Genomic DNA, 5,586 nt, shown 5'->3' on the forward strand with positions numbered 1-5,586 from the left:
CATGGCTGAGCACAGGGCCCTGGATGTGGTCGGTGGACCAGAGGAAATGGAGGTCGCCGGGTGGAAATCAGCCGCGGGCGAAGAAGTGAGGCCCCACTGAGTTGCAGTTCCCCGTGACACGTGGGTCAACATCATCACCTCCCCACCCCCAGGAACATGCCAGGAGTCATTGCACATTGCCTGGGTATCGGGCGCAGAAGTGCATGATGGTCACATATCAGCTGCTCTTTCATCAAAGGGTACCCCTTTCTGTTTGTATAAACGGACTGTCATCTGCAGGTGCTGTATGGGGACATGCATTCCATCGATCAACCCCTGGACCCGGGGATCCCGTCGATGGCAGTGAATCCCGCTGCCCGGGCATCCTGGTTGGCTCGGTCCACATTGAATTGGATGTATTGTTCCGACTGGGGATTCAGGGCCTCCATGCCGGCATGGATGCACCTGTGCACCGAGCTCTGTGAGATCCCGGGCAGGTCCCCACTTGACGCCTGGAAGGACGCTGTGGTGTTAAAGGTCAGGGTGACCGTCACTTTGATGGTCACTGGGAGCGGGGGTCCTCCTCCATTTTCCCGCGGTGCCAGGTGCGGCATGATCAGCAAGAGTCCTCAACGGCATGCTTGGTCTCCTTGAACGATAGGCGCTGCTGGTACACATGAGGCCTCAAGCGGCGCAACCTTTGCACCTCCTCCTTCTCTGTCTGTTGTGTGGCTGGCTCTCCATTCTCAGCGGCTGGCTCCTGTTCCTCTGGGGCACACTCTGCTGCTGCAGCTTCTTCCTCCTCGAGTAGCGCCAGCTCGTACAGCCGCAGGGCATCCTTCAGGCTGTGGCAACGAGCAGGAAACCACCATTGCTGGTTGTATTCAATATCCATTGTCTGCAGGTGGTGAATGCTGTGTACCCCCGTCCAGGCCCAATGGGTTACATGGTGGCCCTGGTTGGCACTGTGGACTCTGCAGAACCAGGGGTCAAGGTTTGAGGTCAGTGGGGTGCACAGCAAGATAGCTGCCTTGCGGACCGCGGCAATGGCAGTCCTTGCCTGGACAGCGCCCCAGCCCAATGGGGGAGTCACCCAAACCTCACGTCCGGCCCAGCAGCCCGCAGTCGTGCCTCTCCGTGTCCTACCTCCTTTCCATCGTCAGCCACGACGGCGGTTTCAAAATTTTTAAAAGCACAGGTGAACAGCGCGGTTGGGAACTCGGCGTATCAGAGGCGGAAAATCGCGGAGGCCCGAAGACCATAAGACATAGGAGCAAAATAAGGTCACTTGGCCTATCGAGTCTGCTCCACCATTCAATCATGGCTGATATTTTCACATCCCCATTCTCCTGCCTTCTGCCTTCACTCAGTATCTTTAAGAATACCGGGTCGGGCCCATTAAAGATATGCAAACGGTATTTACTGTACGTGTGTTCCGCAACGCATTATCACCGCTGTCGAGGGGATGGAAAATTGCAATTTGGCGGCAAATTGGAGCCCACTGTGCTTTCGGCGTTGGCTGACGGAGAATCCGGCCTGTGATTGCAGCTCCTTTTCTGGCTTCTTTTCTTCTCTCCTCAGTCCGCCTCACCTCACTTCCCAAAAATGGTTTGCCAAAAACGTTTTTAACAATATTTGGTACTTGTTTAATGTAACAACAGTGTGCATAAAGCACTGAAGTTGATTGGCAGGGGGTAAATCACGGGCGCGATGACGCCGGAACGCGACACCGACATGAACACACCCACATGAGGCTGCCCGACGCTGTAAAAAGGCGCGGGCGAGCACAGAAACTGTAGGCCAGGATGTCGGAGCAAAGGAGAGCAGCCCCGCGATTCTTGGAGACTGACGTGGAGACGCTGCTCGAATCAATCGAGCAGGGGAGGGGCATCATCTGCCCGCATAGGGGGCATCGCCACCCTGCCAGCGCAGTGCACCAGGGCTGAGTGAGCTGGCTGCTGCCGTCAGTGCTGTGGGGCAGACCCCTCGCTCTGCAGACCAATGTCGGAAGAAGATGCACAACCTCACCAGGGCTGCCAGGGCAAGTGCCAAGTGGGTGCCCCTGGGTCACAGCCATCCCTCCCCCCTTTATTTAATCACCCACCTCACCACCCCCCCCCCCCCCCCCCTCTCCCGGCACGGGGATTGGGAGTGAGTTGAGGGTGGTTCACAAAGTAGTCACAGACCCAGCGTTCTGGCCCCCGTGGAGAGATGCAATGGTCTTATTACAACTTGACCCCCAACCTGTGCCAGTATCTGAACGGCCTGCTGATACCTGCCATATTGTAATGATATACCTATGCCCCCTCCCCCAACAGGACAAGACCGCTCACAACACTCGTGAGCGGAACAAGACTGGAGGGGGTTCGCCCATCCTGCACACCCTCACCACGTTTGAGCAGAGGGCACTGGACATTGTTGGGGGTTCTGCCACCCGGGAGATCGCGCAATGCGAGGTTGGCGGAGCTGCAACAAGTGAGACAACCCTGCATGACAAACACCCCCTCTCCCCATCCTCTGTCCCTTCACACTCTGCCCACTTGGACACCTCCCCCATCCTCAGTCCCTTCACACTCTGCCCACTTGGACACCTTCCCCATCCTCTGTCCCTTCACACCCTGCCCACTTGGACACCTCCCCCATCCTCAGTCCCTTCACACACCCTGCCCACTTGGACACCTCCCCCATCTTCTGTCCCTTCACACTCTGCCCACTTGGACACCTCCCCCATCCTCTGTCCCTTCACACCCTGCCCACTTGGACACCTCCCCCATCCTCTGTCCCTTCACACACCCTGCCCACTTGGACACCTCCCCCATCCTCTGTCCTTTGACACACCCTTCCCACTTGGACACCTCCCCCCATCCTCTGTCCCTTCACACACCCTGCCCACTGGGACACCTCCCCCATCCTCTGTCCCTTCACACCCTGCCCACTGGGACCGTCCAGCGCCCGGCCGAGCGTCTGTAAATAACCCGTGTCATTCTCTACCCTAGGACGTTATGCCGAACGACCAGGGCCATCTGCCTCCAGGCGGACAGAGGCATCTGCCCCCACCTCACCCAGGGCCGCACGACAGAGGGTGCCCGATCAGCGGGGAGTCCCATCCTCCCCCACCGAATCTATGGAGCAGGATGCCCAGAGGGCGGCGAGAGAGCAAGGGAAAGAAATGGCCCGCGAATGCCCTGCGGCCTCTCAGCGGGCCGATGACATAGAGGAGGCGTCAACCCAAGACGACCTCGAGCTTGCGGCACAGCTATCTCCCACACCATCCACCATCCCAGAGACACTCACCCCGGCTGGCCTATTTAGTGATAAGGCTCCTGGGTCACAGCCTGGGCCGCACATCACAGCTGAGCAGGTACAGCAGGTGGAGGTCGGAGCAGCCGAGGGCCCGGACTGGCGGAGGGCAGGCCCAGCATCCAGCTGGCTCCCAGACGTTTTCCGAGTTCCTGGAGTTTCTCAAACCACCCGCACAGCCGATGCATCAAGAAACCCAGGGACACAATGATGGGATGAAGGCTGTCTTCCAGACTCTGCAGACGCTGTTAGAGGAGTCAAACCGCGTCCACGAACAGGGAGTGGTGCCGCTCATGGCAGCAACCCAGGCCGACACCGCACGGGTGGCATCCGCGGTGGAGGCAGTGGGTCAGGTTATGCAAGGCGTTGGGCTTAATGTGCACGCGTAATCCTCGGCCCTGGACAGGGTTGCCCTCTCACAGGCAGCAATGCACCAGAGCCAACACGACATTGCCGGCGTGCTGCGGGCCTTGACCGAGTCTCAGCAGGTCATGGCCCAGTCGCAGCAGTCAGTCGCCGAGAGCATCAACCGCCTGACACATGTGCTGGATGGTGTCGTGCACTCACAGGTTGAGATCGCACAGTCCCTGGCGGGAATGTCTAACTCTCTGGACTCCGTCTCTGCAAACCTTCGGATCCTGGTGGATACCGTTGCAGGCCTCCAGGACTGGCAGTGCCAGGTGTCGGTGGCGCGACGGGGCATCTCCCCGCTCGCACCTCTGTCCCAAAGAGAGGCCTGGGGGCCACCGGGGCTCCCCGAGGGAGGAGGAGGTTTCGGGGCCCGTCCCATTAACTCCATCACGGGACGTCCCGGAATTCCCGGCCTCCCCCCCTCCCATCCCTGGTGTATCGGGTGGGCAGCAGGCAGAGCAGGGTGGCACAACGTCACCCGAGACGCCCACAGAGTAGCCTGGCCCATCAAGACCAGGTCGCCCGAGGAAACGCTTGCTGAAGGAGAAACATGTCGAAGGGGGCAATTCGCAGCAATCCTCCTCCACTCCTGCTGTATCATCTGGGGAATCACTTAGACGTAGTGGTAGGGCCCATAAGGCAACAAAGAGAGACACTGAGTAAGTTGGCACGGGTGAAGGGCATAGTTTAGTTGTAGGGGCTAGGGCACCTGTAAATTATTGTTAACATTAAACGCACTGTTCCACCTTACTTGTAATACCGTGTGATTGTTCCACAGCCACAGGAATCGTGATGGTGGCCGAGTGTCGCTGGGGTTGACGGGTGGTGAAACTTCGGTGCTGGGTGTGCAGTCCCTGCCCCTCCCCCCATCCCCTCCCACAGCTAACCCACGCGGGCACGTGATGTAGTGTCCGTGACGAACTCAGCGGCCACCAAGGTGGATGGTTCAGCTATTGCCATGGGTCAGACTCTCTCTAACGATTCTGAGCTCACAGCTCATCGCAGAGCGGGCTGTCATCATTCCACATGGCACTGATCACACCCGCTGACACAGCCATCAATGTTGTGCCATACCGTCTGGACCCAGTGGTGAGGGTGATGTCGAAGTGGAGCAGTGTACACGGAGAGGGGGTGGGGGGGTGGGGGGTTGTGGTGGTGGCAGTTGTGTGTTGACCCTCTGCATGACTAGCGATGCAGGTGGTGGTTTGCTGTTCAGCGGGGACGTCGCATGCGACGCGTGAACCGTGCTGCCACCAAGGCGTCGCGTGCCCGCCGTCCTCGCCGGGTCCGTCGTGCCGCCTCCTGGACATCACCAGCACCTGGGTAATGTCTGCGTGCTGCGCCCGCCACTCCCCCAGCCTCCTCCTCCTCCTCCCTCTCCTCCTCCTCCTCCTCTGTGCTGGCACCACTGCCACTGGCTTCTCCCTCCGCCTCCTGCAGCAGGGCATCTCCCCTCTGCATCGCGATGTTGTGCAGCGCACAGCAGACCACAACAATGCGAGCGACCCTGTCGGCCTGGTACTGCAGGGCCCCTCCGGAGCGGTCCAGGCACCTGAATCTCATCTTCAGGAGGCCAAGGCAGCGCTCCACCACACCCCTGGTTGCTGCATGGGCCTCGTTGTATCGTGTTTCCGCATTGGTCTGAGGCCTCCGTTTAGGCGTCATCAGCCAATACCTCAGCGGATAACCCCTGTTGCTCAGCAACCAGCCCCTCAGCCGGGGGGGGACGTCCCTCAAACATCGCAGGGATGAACGGCTGCGCCAGTATGTAGGAGTAATGCACACTCCCTGGGAACCTTACACAGACGTTCATGAACCTCATGTGGGGGTCGCATACCACCTGGATATTGATGGAGTATGTCCCCCTCCTGTTTGTGAACACCGGATGCACCTGTG

This window comes from Scyliorhinus canicula, chromosome 1 (genome assembly GCF_902713615.1).
Source record: "Scyliorhinus canicula chromosome 1, sScyCan1.1, whole genome shotgun sequence".
NCBI lineage: Eukaryota > Metazoa > Chordata > Chondrichthyes > Carcharhiniformes > Scyliorhinidae > Scyliorhinus > Scyliorhinus canicula.